This window comes from Callithrix jacchus, chromosome 9 (assembly GCF_049354715.1).
Source record: "Callithrix jacchus isolate 240 chromosome 9, calJac240_pri, whole genome shotgun sequence".
In the NCBI taxonomy this organism is placed as follows: Eukaryota; Metazoa; Chordata; class Mammalia; order Primates; family Cebidae; genus Callithrix; species Callithrix jacchus.
This window is the reverse complement of record NC_133510.1, coordinates 71,001,590-71,018,436: the sequence shown is the minus strand read 5'-3', so window position 1 is coordinate 71,018,436 and position 16,847 is coordinate 71,001,590.

Genomic DNA, 16,847 nt, shown 5'->3' with positions numbered 1-16,847 from the left:
TTGTGTCAGTTTGCTGAGGATGACGTTCTCCAGATTCATCCATGTCCCTACAAACGACACGAACTCATCATTTCTGATTGCTGCATAATATTCCATGGTGTATATGTGCCACATTTTTCCAATCCAGTCTATTATCAATGGGCATTTGGGTTGATTCCAGGTCTTTGCTATTGTAAACAGTGCTGCAATGAACATTCGTGTACATGTGTCCTTATAGTAGAACGATTTATAGTCTTTTGGATATATACCCAGTAGTGGGATTGCTGGGTCAAATGGAATTTCCATTTCTAAGGCCTTGAGGAATCGCCACACTGTCTTCCACAATGGTTGAAATAATTTACACTCCCACCAACAGTGTAAAAGTGTTCCTTTTTCTCCACATCCTCTCCAGCATCTGTTGTCTCCAGATTTTTTAATGATCGCCATTCTAACTGGCGTGAGATGGTATCTCAATGTGGTTTTGATTTGCATCTCTCTGATGACCAGTGACGATGAGCATTTTTTCATATGATTGTTGGCCTCATATATGTCTTCTTTTGTAAAGTATCTGTTCATATCCTTTGCCCACTTTTGAATGGGCTTGTTTGTTTTTTTCCTGTAAATCTGCTTGAGTTCTTTGTAAATTCTGGATATCAGCCCTTTGTCAGATGGGTAGACTGCTGTTCCTTTTAAGAAAGAATCTGGGTTACAGGTGATGGAGAAAATGGGTTTCATCTGCCTGTGTCTAAGTACAGTGATTCTGTATCTTCTTGAATAGCCCCCTTTCAAATATTTTATGCTGTTTCCCCCACAAATCATCAAAATACACAAAGTATTTCAGTATTCAGCATTAAGATTATATTTTGCTGAATGTAATACATACACCCACAAAACCTCGATCGAAACCCAGTTTGGGTTCAGATTGTAAGGCAGGAAGCTTCCTTCCTCTAGTGTGACATGGACAGCAAGTGTAGGACAGCAAAGATGCTGAAGTGGAAAGTGCAGAGAGAATATGGTCTCCACCTTAGTTCCTGTTGGATGTCTTGGGAGGGGGTCGCAAGAGTAGAAGCATCACCATGAGGACTGCCTTTATCTCAGGGTCACCTGCCTAGTAAATTGTCTAGCAGGGAGGAAAATAAATTTCTTTTATTCCCATCCACGTGACCGTGACATCTACAGCGCAGCTTCAGTTGCCGGAAAAGGGGAAGATATTAGGCAGACATCATCACTGAACGTAGAAGAGAGCGTGGTGCCCATAAGTGGGGATGCCAGGTCTACGGCTAAAACTGGAAACTGAGAAATCACGAGACCCAAGCACATTCCAACCACCAAAGCAAAGAAACCAGCAAACAAACAGCTAATAAAATAAATGTGACATAAAAGACCTGCCCTCCTGGTTCTTCCTGGGCTGTGGAATGAGTAGTGACAGAACTTCCAAGTGTGATACTGCGTTTGGTTCAAAGAACAGCATTGTAGCATGGGAGAACCTGCACTATTAGGTCATAAACTCATTCTGACTTTGTCTAAGTTTTCCTTCTTTGTGAGCCTCAGTTTCCTCTCCCATAAAATAAGTAGCTATTACTAGAAAATCCTGAAGGTGACTTTCATTTCCAATATCCTGTGATGTGGATGATCTCGCAGTCTACCATTTAAAGACAGTTCTTCTCCCAGCCTGTGAAAAGACCTCCTAGTCCAATAGTATTTCCTACAAGAAAGGACTATTCAGGATATTTGTCAAAGATGGCAATCTTTGCATATATAAATGCACACATTACATGACAAGGAAAGTAGAATTTTTATTTATTTCATTTTAAACAAATTGGAACAAATGAACATAACATATTAAATATTATACAATATAAAATTTAACCCCAGGAATGGGAATTGGTCACAACACCAGCAAAATAATAATCAGAACAGCATGGGGAGAAATGCCAGATATAGGTGATGGGGAGGAAGGCAGCACATCACACTGCCATGTGTGTACCTATGCAATAATCTTGCATGTTCTTCACATGTACCCCAAAACCCAAAATGCAATACAAAAAAATCCTGTTTGCCATAGAGTGTCTAATAAATAATACCTTACAACTTAAAATAATAATAATCAGAACACATTATGGCAAAAAGGTAACTTTTTAAAAATCTTCACCTTATAGATGTTGACTTGGCATTTGTTAAAATACAAATTTTAATTATTTAACACTTTAAAAATTAAATTACCTGATAAGGAGCACCATAATTATTGGATTATATTGAAAACAAAAACCAGACAAGTGTGCCCTCTATTTTCATGCTAGCTCAAAAGTATTAAAAGTATTGTCAGTGTTTTCCATTTCTTTATTTTATTTTATTTATTTTTGAATCGGAGTTTTGCTCTTGTCATCCAAGCTGGAGTGCAGTGGCATGATCTCAGCTCACTGCAGCATCCGCCTCCCAGGTTCAAGTGATTCTCCTGCCTCAGCCTCCTGTGTAGTTGGAATTACAGGTGCCTGCCACCATGCCCAACTGATTTTTGTATTTTTAGTGGAGACGGGGTTTCGCCATATTGGCCAGGCTGGTCTCAAACTCCTGACCTCATGATCCACCCGCCTCAGTCTCGCAAAGTGCTTGGATTACAGGTGTGACCCACCCCACCTGGCCCCCAAATCTAATTTTTAAAGATAAGTCTGAAATGTTGGTTTTACATAAAATCTCTGGAGTTTTAGACATTCGTCTAAATTTTTTGTAAAAAGCTCTCTGCAAGCTGAGCATGTCATCAGGCTACATCTGGGTCCCAGGCCAGCAGCTTAGGACTTCTGTTCTATTGCTCTGCCGCTTTATTTTCTCCCCTGCTCTTGGCACAATTTATACCTTGTTTATTTATTTACTTGTTTTATTGTCTGTGTTGTATCACTGTTGTATTTCCAGTGTCTTACACAGTGGCTGGCACAATCAATTCCCAACAAATAGATACTTGATGTTGGATTAGACAGGGAGTCTGGCTTGATGCTTTACCTAGAAGCTTTTTATATATTCTAAATATTATTGCATACGTGATTTATACATATGAATATATATGTATGGGTTTATATATGTGTGTATATGTGTGTGTATATATACACCCATCTATATATGGCAAATATTTTCACCTAGTCTCTCTCTTGATTTTAACTTTTATGTTGTTGGCCAGACTGTCTTGAACTCCTGACTTCAGGCAATCTGCCCGCCTTGGCCTCCCAAAGTGCTGGGATTACAGGCATGAGCCACCTCATCCAACCCAGTGTTTTCCATTTCTAAAAACACTTAAATGTAAAATCTCAGCAAGATATTTTATATAAATGGGTAGCAAAATTCATCCAGAAGCATAAGAAAAAATGTCCAAAAACAAATCAAGGTATTAATGGAGTTACCTTCAAATATTAATGGAGTTACATTCAAATTTTTACTTCTCAAAGTTGCAGCCACTGAAATTATGTTGTATCATATTAAAAGGCAGAGGTAACTAGTAGAGTAGAAATGCAATTCATGATCCAGGCATGTTTCAGCCTGTGATAGCCAAAAATTCCTAATCAAGAAGGATTGGAAGGGCTCATTAATAAATGATATTGAGTGCTGTGGATCCCAGGACTTTGGGAGGCTGAGGCAGGTGGATCGCCTGAGGTCAGGAGTTCGAGATCAGCCTGGCCAATATACTGAAACCCCATATCTACTAAAAATACAAAGATTAGTTAGGCTTGGTGGTGGGCACCTGTAGTCCCAGCTACTCCGGAGGCTGAGGCAGGAGAATTGCTTGAACCCAGGAGGTCGAGGTTGCAGTGAGCTGAGATCGTGCCATTGCACTCCAGCCTGAGCAACAGAGCAAGACTCTGACTCAAAAATAAATAGATAGATAAATAAATGATATTGAGGAACTTCATCCATTTACACAGAAAATATTGCCTACTGTGAGTCAGACATTGAGCTTAAAGAACATAGAGATAAAAAGATAAAGAAATTACAACTGTCACAATATCTCCAGTATGAATGGCATTAAGTGAGGGAGCACTAATGTCACAGGATCATCAAGGATGATCCAGGACACCAACTGGAGCAACTGGGTGAAAGGAAGCAACACATTACTAGAAATTGAGACAACTGAGAGGAAGAGACTTTGGAGATGAAAACAAAAATTTACTTTTGGACATATGTTTGAGAGTCTATAAGACATCAGAGCAGAGACTTCAAACACATTGTTAGTTAGATTAATTCACACTGCAAAGGAAAGATTTAGGAGCTTTTTCAACCACCTAGTCAATTATACTTATTTATTTGCTTTTGTTACCCTGCCATCATTCCTCGGCTAAGAGGTGGGAAGGATCTTCACGAGTTTTACTTCCTAAATTTTAAGGGAAAAGAATGTAGCCCCTAGAGAGCATTAAGGACTTTTGGGGAGAAGACCCAGGGGAAAAGTAGGACTTTGAAGGAGGCAGGACAATGGAGGAGAGCGGGTTTTACAAATCAATACTAAGGATAAGACCGAATTGGCATGGGAGGCTTCCTGCTTCAGAGTGTGTATGGAAGTGTGCCCTTGGTGCACATCCTCATTGCCTGGCTCACCTGTCTGCAATCCCAAGTTCATTAGCCTAGAATAAGCCTGAAAAATGTAGCTTTCCACCTATTTCCTTAAGCATCAATGACAGTGACAAGGGACAGTAACACATTGAAAATGTCATTAAATTAAGAAAAAAGACTGATTTCTAATAGCATTGCTATATTTCAACAAGGTTCTAAATGTTCTAGACAACACAATATCAAAAAAAGGAAGAGAAAAAATAAGTGGAGGTCTAAACATTGGATAGGGCAAGATGATATGTAGGAAAGCGTGAAGGTGGCCCGCTTGTCTACTTGGATGCACTCTCCATGCTCCTATGTCTGGGGACGTTCTCTACTTGTGCACTAGGTCCGTAAAGGATCAAGCCTTCTCAAGAGCATTGCTCCCACAATTCTCCCCTTTTTCCCCTGAATCGCTTTTTCTTTTTCGTTGTTCCAATTATTTCAATATCATCTATACAGCTATCATTTCTCCCATTTCTCATCACTTTTACTCTTTTCCCCTTAACAGAACTCCTCTCACTTATGATTAGAGCTTTGGGTGGTATGTATTTTCCTATCCTTTTACTTTTAATCGATGTGTTTTTATATTTAAATCATATTTATATTTAAAACTTATATTTGAGTCCTGCTTTTTTATTTATTCTATAATTTCTACCTTCATTTGGAGTTTTTAGACCATTTATGTACAATGTACATGTCAGTAGTTGCATATAAAATGACCATCATGCAATTTTCTCTTTTTCCATTTTGTAATTTATTCCTTTTTGCCTGTTTTCCTACCTTCTTTTGGGCTAACTGAATATATTTTAGCCTTTCATTTTATTTCCACTACTGGATTATTAGCTACAACTTCTAGTTTTCTTAGTATTTTCTGTTTATAATATGAATTTTTAACTTATCTACTTATAACTTTAACTTATCTCCTTTTTGAGGAGATAAGATATTTCAACTTTCAAATAATATGATACCATCTCATAAGGTAAAATATTAAAACCTTAAAACAATATACTTCTATTTTCCACTCCCATTGTTTTTTCTATTCATGTCATACATTTTACATCCGTGTACATTAAAGTTTATTATCTTTTTAACATCTTTATTTAATAATTTACATTTAAAAATCAACTCATTTTAAGCATGCAATTTGATGAGCTTTGGCAAATCTAGGCAGCCATGTAATCACCACCAAAATCAAGATACAGAATGATTTCCATTAAATTAAGTTCCCTCATGTGCCCTCACCATCGGTCTCTGTCCCCAGCCTGCCAAGCCTCCCATCCTCCTTGGTGACCATGGATCTCATTTAGGTGACTGTAGTTTTGCATTTTCTAGAAGTTCATATAAGTTAAATCATACTGCGTATGGTACTTTTATCTTCTTTCCTTAACATAATGCTTTGGCAATTTCTCCTTATTCTTCCATGTCTGAGTGGTTTATTTCTTTTTAAAGCTAAATGTGTTAACCTATATACATATACCACCAGATCTTTATTCAAGAGTTAATAGATATTTGGTGTTTTCCCCACAGGCTTTGACTATAAATAAAGATGACATAAACTTATGCACAGGTGTGCAGTAGATAATATGAAAGGGTAACTTTATAAGAAACTGACAGGCCAGGTGTGGTGGTTCACACCTATAATCCCAGAACTTTGGGAGGCTGAGGAGGGTGGATTACCTGACGTCAGGGTTTTGAGATCAACATGGTGAAACCTGGTCTGTACTAAAAATACAAAATTAGCCAGGTGTGGTGGTGGTGCATGCCTATCATCCCAGCTACTTGGGAGGCTGAGGCAGGAGAATCACTTGAACTGGGAGGCAGAGGTTGCAGTGAGCCAAGATCATGCCATTGCACTCCAGCCTGGGCAACAAGAGTGAGATTGTCTCAAAAAAAAAGAAAAGAAAAGAAAAAGAAACTGTCCAATTATTTTCCAAATTGGATATACAATTTTTTACATTCCTACCAATAAATGAGAGATCTAGTTACTACACATCTTCATCAATACTTGGTATTGTGAGTCTTTTTAATTTTTAGCCACTCTGGAGTATGTAGTATATTTTTCTAATGACTAATGATGTTAAGCACTATTTCAAATGCTTATTTGTGAATCACCTATTTTCTAAAATTAATTTGTAACCCCAAAATCAATACTCATAATACTTTGTGGTCATTCAAAGACATTGAGAGTAGTGAAAAATTTGAGTCACCCAAAGTGCACGTTCCCAACTGAGGTTGAACAAGACAAAGCTCTACCTTCTTGTTTCGATTCTCATATTGTAAACAAGTGTGGTTTTTGCAGTCTACTTAGTACCACATTTTTTTGTGCTTTTATGTTTTTTGTTGGTGATTTCACTGTTTAAAATGGTCCCAAGCATAGTGCTGAAGTGCTGTCTAGTATTTCTAAGTATAAGAAGCCTGTGATGAGCCTTACAAAGAAAATACCTATGTCAGATAGGTCTGATTCAGGCAAAAGTTACAGTGTAGTTGGCAGTGAATTCAATACTGGTGAATAAACATATGGTACATCCAAAGGAATAGGAAATTCACTGATCTGTATGTGAGGTCCTGTGGAAAGTGCTAAAATAACAGGACAAAGCTATGGAAAACACAGAAAAGCAGCTAAATTTGTAGATTTATGAAATGATTAGCAATATTTAAAATGCATAGTGCCCTCTCACCACTCCTTTTCCACAACATTCTGGAAGTCATAATGCAGTAAGTTACAGTGTAACTTACTCCATATACATATATATATGTACATGGAGAAAATAAAACTGTCTTTGTTCACAGATGATGCAATCTATGTAAAAAATCCAGAAGATTGATGTAAAGACTCCTGGAACTAACCAGCAATTATTGCAAGGTTGCAGGATGCAAGATTAATATACAAAAGTCAATCACTTTCCTATATATCAATGTAAAAATTGAATTTCAAGTTAAAAACACAGTATCATTTACACTAGCACTCCAAAAAAAGAAATACTTAGGTATAAATCTAGCACACTGTGTGTACAATATCTATACAAAGAAAACTACAAAACTGGTGAAAGACATCAAACTGTAACTAAAGAGATATACCATGTTTATGAATAGAAAGATTCAATATTGTCAAGAAGTCAGTCTTCTCAAATTGATCTATAGATTCAACCTATGTCTACTGATTGATTTATAGATTGAATCTGTAGATTCAATGGAATCCTGACCAAATCCCAGAAAGTTATTTTGTGACTATCAACAAACTGACTGTCTAGTTTATATGTAGACGTAAAGTACCCAAGATAACCAGGATAACCAACAATATTGAGGGAGAAAAATGTATCAGAGGACTGACACTACCTGACTTCAAGACTTACTATAAAACTTTAAATATCCAGAGAGTGTGGTATTGGACAAACAGACAAATAGATTAATGGAATAGAATACATATATAGCCCAGATATAAGTCCACACAAACACGGTCAACTGGTCTTTGACAAAGGAGCAAAGGCAATGCAGTGGAGAAAACATAGTCTTTTCAACAAATGATTTTGGAGCAATTGAACATCTACATGCAAGAAAATGAATCTAGATACAGGCTTTACATTAACCTAAAAATGAATCAAATGCCTAAATGTTAAACACAAAACTATAAAACTAGAATATAACACAGGAGAAAATCTAAATGATTTTGGGTCTGGAGATAACTTTTTAGATGCAACATCAAAGGCATGATCCATGGAAGTGATCATTGATAAGCTAGACTTCGTTAAAATTCAAAATTTCTCCTTTGAGAAAAATGCCGTCAGGAGAATGAGAAGACAAACCACAGACTGGGAGAAAATATAGCCCATAAAGGACTATTATCCAAAATATACAAAGAACAATAAGAAAATGAACAATACAATTTAAAAATGGGCAAAAGGACAGACACCTCAGTAAAAAATATATACAGATGAAAAATAATCATCTAAAAAGGCTGGGCACAGTGGCTCACACCTGTAATCCCAGCACTTTGGGAGGCCAAGGTGAGCAGATCACCTGAGGTCAGGAGTTCGACACCAACCTGGCCAACATGGTGAAACACTGTCTCTAATAAATAATACAAAAATCAGCTGGGTGTGGTGGCGGGTTCCTGTAATCCCAGCTACTCAGGAGGCTGAGGCTGGAGAATCACTTGAGCCTGGGAGGTGGAGGTTGCAGTGAGCCGAGACTGTCCCACTGCACTCCAACCTGGACTACAGAACAAGATTCCATATTAAAAAAAAAAAAAAAAAAAAAAAAAAGATGCCTCCATATAAAGGTCATTAGGTAATTGCAAATTAAAACAATAATGAGATGCCACTACATACCTATTGGAATACCCAAAATCCAAAATACTGACACCACCAAATTCTTGTGAGGATGTGGAGCAACAGAAATTCTCATTCATTGCTGGTAAGGATGCAAAATGGTATGGTCACTTTGGAAGATAGTTTGGCAGTTTCTTAAAAAACTAAACATACTCTTACCAAATAATCATTCTGATATTTACTCAAATGAGTCAAAAATGTATATCCACACAAAATCTTGCACATGGATGTTTATGGCAGCTTTATTCACAGTTGCCAAAAATTGGAAGCAAACAAGATGTCCTTCAGTAGGGGAATAGGTAAACTGTCGGACATCCAGACAACAAAATATTACTCAGCCCTAACACTGAAAAAAAAAATGAGCGATCAAGACATAAAAACACAGGAAGGAAACTTAAATGCATATTACCAAGCAAAAGAAGCTGCTCTGAAAAGGCTTCATACAGGATGGTTCCAACTATATGACACTCTAGGAAAGACAAAACTACAGAGACAGTGAAAAGATCAATGGTTGCCAGGGATTGTGGGGCGGGAGGGATGAGTAGGCAGAGCACAGAGGATTTTTAGGGCAGTGACATTTTGTATGATGTTATAATGGCAGATACATGTCATTATGCATTTGTCAAAACCCACAGAATGTACACCAAGAGTGAACTTTGCTGTAAAATATAGACCTTGGGTGATAATGTATCAATGTAGGTTCATTTATTACAACAAATAGACCACTCTAGTGTGGAATATTGATAGTTGGAGAGACTGTGCATGTTTAGGGGCAGAGGTATACAGAAACTTTACATAGTTTCAGCTCAATTTTGCTATAAGCCTAAAACTGTTCTAAAGCATAAAACTTATTTTAAAAAAATAGATGGTGGACCGCATTGCTGTGAAGCTGAAAGCCAAATAAATTTATAGTCTCATTATTCAGGGTGAGGAAAATGCTAAACCTTTTTGATTAGTGCTGGCTAGCTCACTTGTTTTGAAAGGCAATACAGTATGAAACGTGTTAGGCCAGGTGCAGTGGCTCATGCCTGTAATCCCAACACTTTGGGAGGCCAAGGGGGGTGGATCACCTGAGGTCAGGAGTTCGAGACCAGCCTGGCCAACATGATGAAACCCCATCTCCACTAAAAATATTTTTTTTAAAAAATAGCCAGGCTTGGTGGTGCATGCCTGCAGTCCGAGCTACTCAAGAGACTGAGGCATGAGAATCTCTTGAACCTAGGAGGCAGAAGTTGTGGTGAACCGAGATCATGCCACTGCACTCCAGCCTTGGCTACGGAGCGAAACTCTATCTTCTGTTTCAAAACATAATGTTATTTATAAGCATGAAAGTCCAATTTCACTTTTCTAAACAATGTAAGGAAGTAAATTATAAAAATGTAACAATGATCATTTATTTGGCATTTAAAATCATTCCTGAAATGCAACTACTGGGTTAATGGGTAAAAATATTGGTGAGAATCCTGTCACACATTGACAGATTGCTTTCCAAAAGGGTTGGCCAGTTTACTATGATACCGGAACTGAGGTAAATGACTGTTTCTCCCCTGCATTAAATACCACTGCCTTAAAAAGTATGGTACTTCTGGGTGCAGTGGTGCATGCCTGTAGTCCCAGCTACTCAGGAGGCTGAGGCTGGGGGATTGCTTGAGCCCAGGAGTTCTGGGCTGTAGTGTGCTGTGCGGATCGGGTGTCTGCACTGAGTTCAGCATCAATGTGGTCACCTCCCAGGATCGGGGGACCACCAGGTTGCCTAAGGAGGGGTAAACCGGCCAAGGTAGGAAACAAAGCAAGTCAAAACCCCCATTGCTGACCAGTAGTGGGATCGCGCCTGTGAATGAATAACCACTGCCCTCCAGCCTGGGCAACATAGAGAGACCCGGTCTCTAAAAAAACAAGAAAAATAAATAAAAATTAAAATTAAAGAAAAAGTATGGTACTAGTTTGAAAAGGATGAAATTATGTTAATTACTGTGAAATTTTATTTCATTTGTTATTACTGATAATAAAATATTTACTCTGGAAAAATTCTTATAAAACTCAGCAGACAAAGCTAGATACAATTGTGCAGAGTGGATGACTGTGACAGTCAAAATACAGAATATTATAAAAGACATTGATTTGTACTTATCCTGTTGTGCTCAATTTTATAATAGGGCTCACAGAGAAACAGATGCAAAAAGTTCTATATTTTAAAAGCTGTTGCCAACAATTGTGGCCAGTTGCCTTTTTCCTGGACTTATTAATAGATGTTAGAACAAATCTGTTATCATTAACCACCACATCACACCTACATTCCCATGAGTACAGGAAATCTAGGAAGAAGACAGGGAGTCTACGATGTCCTCATTCTGTGGGAAAGTGCAACATTCAACTCTGCCACAAACTTGTTCCCCATATGTTCTGTTCCATGCCTGAATTAAAGAAATGCCTGAAAGTTGGGTAGAATGACACAGCATTCCTCTATTTGTGGACATTTGATCATTTTCACATATTTTTTATTAGAAAATGAAGAACCTTGCTAGTATTATAGAATCTAGTGATTATTACATTTTAAATAGAGAAAATTAAATAAAATGGACCTGCAGTTGACCCTAGAACAACACAGGTTTGAACTGTATGGGTCCATTCCTGCCATCCCTGAGAAAGCAAGACCAACCCTTCCTCTTCCTCCTCCTCCTTAGCCGACTCAAACTGAAGACTACGAGGATGAAGACCTTTGTAACCATCCACCTCCACTTAGTGAATAGTAAATATATTTTTTCTCCTTGTGATTTTCTTAATACATTTCTTTTCTCCAGCTTACTTCATTGTAAGAATATAGTATATATAGTACATATAACATACAAAATATTTGTTAATCAACTGTTTAGTTATTGGTAATGCTTCTGGCCGACAGTAGGCTACTAGTAAAGTTTTTGCAGTCATAAATTATTCACAGTGGCTGGGTGCAGTGACTCGCACCTGTAATCCTAACACTTGGGGAGGCCGAGGCAGGCAGATCATCTGAGGTCAGGTGTTCGAGATCAGCCTGGGCAACATGGTGAATCCCCATTTCCACTAAAAAAGACAAACATTAGCCAGGTGTAGTGGTGGGCACCTGTAATCCCAGCTACTCAGGAGGCTGAGGCAGGAGAATCGCTAGAACCTGGGAGGCGGAGGTTGCAGTGAGCCAAGATCCTGCCATTGCACTCCAGCTTGGGCAAGAGCGAGACCCTGTCTCAAAAAAAAAAAAAAAGTTATTCATGGATCTTTGACTGTGTGGTGGGCTCGCGCTCCTAACCCCTGTATTGTTTAGTGATCAATTGTACAAAATTTTAATATATTCATTCTAAGTCCACTGGCAACAGAGTAATACCTCATTACACAGAAACTGATGTATGGTAGTTACTAAAATTGATAAGGTCCTATCATACAAAATACAACCAAATATGAATAAAAATAGCTTAAAAGGAACAAATTACTTTTAAACCATTCTTATATGATATATCAATGTCTGCTTGTTGATAAGCACTTTTTAGAATATGACGTCTAGAAGAAAAGGCCTCTGGAACAAGTGGTTAATAATTACAATCCCTGAAATTATCAAGTTACACAAAGGAGAACTATATACCAAGATATTATAAGAAACAGTATGTTTCTTTTTTGTTTTTTTGAGATGGAGATTTGCTCTTGTTGCAGCGTGATCTCGGCTCACTGCAACCTCCACCTCCCGGGCTCAAGCAATTCTCCTGCCTCAGCCTCCCAAGTAGCTGGGACTACACGCATGCAACACCACGCCCAGCTAATTTTTGTATTTTTAGGAGAAACAGGGTTTCACCATGTTGGTCAGGATAGTCTCCATCTCTTGACCTCGTGATCCACCCACCTTGGCCTCCCAAAGTGGTGGGATTACAGGTGTGAGCCATTGTGCCTGGTCAAGAAACAATATGTTTCTATGCAGAATTTGTGTTATGACTGCATGAATGTATCATAAGATAAATTCTCTATCAGTAAAAAGGAAATTTATTTATTTATTTTAGGGTTAGCATCTTGCTATGCTGCCCAGGCTGGAGTGCAGGGGTGCAATTGTGGCTCACTGCAGCCTCGAACTTCTGGGCTAAAGTGATCCTCCTACCTCAGCCTCCAGAGTAGCTAGGACCACAGGCATGTGCCACCACACCCAATTATTTTTTCTTATTTTTTGTAGAGACAAGGTTTTGCTATGTTGCCCAGTCTGGCCTTGAACTCCTGGCTTCAACTGCTTGTGCTGCCTCAGCCTCCTAAAGCACTGAGATTACAGGCATGAGCCACTGTGCCTGGCCCCCAGGATGCATTTAATGCTAACTCAAACCTTTCTCAGGCCTCTTTTTACAAACTCACTTCTTTCCAATTCACCATAATCACAACTTTTCTTACCCTTCTTGTCACTGATGTTTCCCACATCATGCCTCTTCTCAGTTGCTACCAAAAATCAAACCACCAAACAAAATATTCAATGAGCATTATAACTGTAAACAACAGAAGGTGCCCTCCACGAACAACAGAATGTTTCTTGCATTCCTGGACTTAAGGTGAGATACAGGCTACAACTCCTGGGACTTCCTTAAAATGAAAGTCTAGCCACAGGAGTGGCCTGTCGTGATCATTCTACTTGAGTACTGGTTATATCATATACATATTACATATACATATGTATCATACATATATATGTAGTGATATCACATGGATGACCGTGATTGCCAGAAAGATACCAGAAGGCACAAGCAAATTTCCTATCATGGAAAAAGAGAAGGGTAAGTAATGCAGCATGACTACACAAAGGCAGCCCTAAGCCTCCAAGTTTCAACAGAGCTTCACAGCTTTATAAAAAGATTTTGTATGAAATTCTGCAAGAGAGATGACCAAAGATGCAGCATAAATTATTGAGAGAGATTTTCAAAGCTACCAGTTGATCTATTTTTTTTTTTTTTGAAACAGAGTCTTGCAGTCTTTTTTTTTTTTTTTTTTTTTTTGAGACAGCCCAGGCTGGAGTGCAGTGACATGATCCCAGCTCACTGCAGCCTCTGTCTCCCAGATTCCAGCAATTATCCTGCCTCACCCTCCTAGGTAGCTGAGATTACAGGCTCACGCCACCATGCCTGTAATCCCAGCACTTTGGGAGGCTGAGGCAAGTGGATCACCTGAGGTCAGTTTGAGACCAGCCTGGCCAACATGATGAAATCCCGCCTCTACTAAAAATACAAAATTTAGCCAGTTGATCTATTTTTAATTTAACCCTACTTTTACTATTACTACTTTGCAGTAATAGTAATGTATTACTTTTTTCTTTTATTCTTCTAAAATATTTTTGTTATAAAAAGTAAAATATACATAAGCAGTTTAATAATAATTTAAAATAAGCAACCTCAGACTCTGACGTGTATATAATAGTATCTCATTGCTGTTTAAATTACACCTCCTAATAATGTTCATCTATATTCTTTTGCTTACTGGGTATTTGGAAATCCTCTTTTGTGAAAGAACCGTTTAACTGTTTTTCCTACTTTAAATTTGTTATGTTAAATTTTATTGTTTGTTTGTAGTACTTCTTTTCATATTCTACACGTACCTCCATCATACACATGTACCATATTTATCTTCACTCAATCTTCAGTTTGCTTTGTCAATGTCTTGATGTTACAGTCTGTCAATGAACAGAAATAACTTAATTTTTATTTTATTCAGTCCAATTAATTAATCTCCTGTTTTAAAAAATAACCCACGAAAGAGTAGATAATAACAATTGTTCATCAGGGTTTATTAAAGCAAAAACCACTATAACACTTTCAATATACATTATTCATACTGCAACATACACACATATACACATAATCAAAGAGGTATGCATACATTGTTATATATGGGGATATACATTTTATATATATAAATATACAATTTGTATATTTATATACAAGTCATATCATATTTCAAGGAACTCTTAAATATACACATACATACATGTATAAATTCTTAGATATAACTGTGAATAAATTTTCTAATCAAAAGATAAAAACTAAAAGCTTTAAATTCTACACTTATCAGCAAGGAAAGTCAATGTTTTAAAAAACTGATTGATTATTCTAAATATCCTTAGGTTGTATCTGTTTTACTTAGTAAGTTGAGCCGAGTGCAGTGGCTCATGCCTGTAATCCCGGCACTTTGGGAGGTGAGTGTATATCTTGAGTCCAGGAGTTCGAGACCAGCCTGGGCAATGTGGCAAAACTCTGTCTCTACTAAAAACACAAAAAATTAGCTGTATGTGATGGCACATGCCTGCAATCCCAGCTACTTGAGAGGCTAAGGTGGGAGAATCACAGGAGCCCAGAAATCAAGGCTGCAGTGAGCTGTGTTTGCACCACTGCACTCCAGCCTGGGCAATGGGAGTGAGACCCTCTCCCAAAAATAAATAATAGCCACTGCCCTCCAGCCTGGGCAACACAGAGAGACCTGGTCTCTAAAAAAAAGGAAAATAAATAAAAATTAAAATAAAAGAAAAAAATAGGGTACTAGTTTGAAAAGTATGCAATGATGTTAATTACTGTGAAATTTTATTTCATTTATTATTAGTGACAATAAAATATTTACTATGGAAAAGTTCTTATAAAACTCAGCAGGCAAAGCTAGATACAACTGTGCAGAGTGGATGACTGTGACAGTCAAAATGCAGAATGTTACAAATACATTGGCAGGGGACAGTAGGATAATCTTTTGCCAAGACAGTCTAGTTTGAATGAAAACGTTATACCTCATTGTAAATAAATAAATACAAATTTTCATTTACACTACAGTCTGTTACTACTTATGACTCTAATAAACGATTAAACCAATGCTTCCCTAAATACCCCTAGTCTGACCAATCAAACTGTAACAGGTTCCTGTGTCACCATCAAAACGGATCCGTCAAAGGAAATCTAGCTCAATAAACTTTATGCAAATAAATGTTTGTGAGCTCGTGAACTTTTTCTTTTTACTATTTGATCAAAAAGTGATTGTTCGCAACAAATTTGCCTGGAGGTGATTTTACCTGAAAAGTCCCAGAGACACTAGGCCTTAGGGTGACAGTTGTAAACTGTTTCTTTCCTGCTTGGGGAACCAGCCAAACACCACTTTCAACTCCCACTAGATTCTAAGGATTTGGATTTAATGATTATAGGCCATTGCATCAACCTACATGTTCCAAAGGCCACACCTAGGAGATCCCCATTGGTCCTTATGACAGTCAATGTTATTAAAGTTCTTTCTTACTAAATCTGACTTTATATTGTGACTATCGAGCATAAAAGCTGTTATCCTATCCAACAAAGGCAATCATCTGAATGAGCAGCCTTAATATAGCTGCTCTGCAGATTGGTTAAACCAAACTATGCTGCGTATAAATGAGACATTGGTTTCAGAAACAGAAAAACTAAAAGGTGTTTTAGAACCTTTCAGAAAAAGACCTGCCCTACGGGTACTTAACCTCACTAAAGCATTTTATCATCAATAGGATTTTATAAACTCAACCATGATACAAGATTTAAAAAGTAATCTTCTCCAGTTCAGTGTTATTTTTAGCAGATGCATCTAAATAAAAATCCCGCAGCCAAGTTGAAGAGAAGATTGCCTTGCTGGACAGGATGTACAGGTAATCTGTATTTGGGGTATGGAAAGAATTTGGAGGCTGAGTTTCTATATAAAGATTTAATTAGTAAAGATTCAGATGCCCCCCTTGGCTGGGCTTCAAACTCTTCAGGAATAGCCAGGACCAGGAAACTGACAGGGCCATGATGAGTCCAACCCAAGATCAGACTAGGATGTAAGGCCAAAGCTGGGAGTTATGGGTAAACAATTCAGTGTTCAAGGAAATAGAGCATTGCTGTAATCCATACCTGAAGACTCATGAAATACATACTTGAGGGCCATGAGGGAGAATATATTCTGGCCGTAAGAGAGAAATCTGGGATA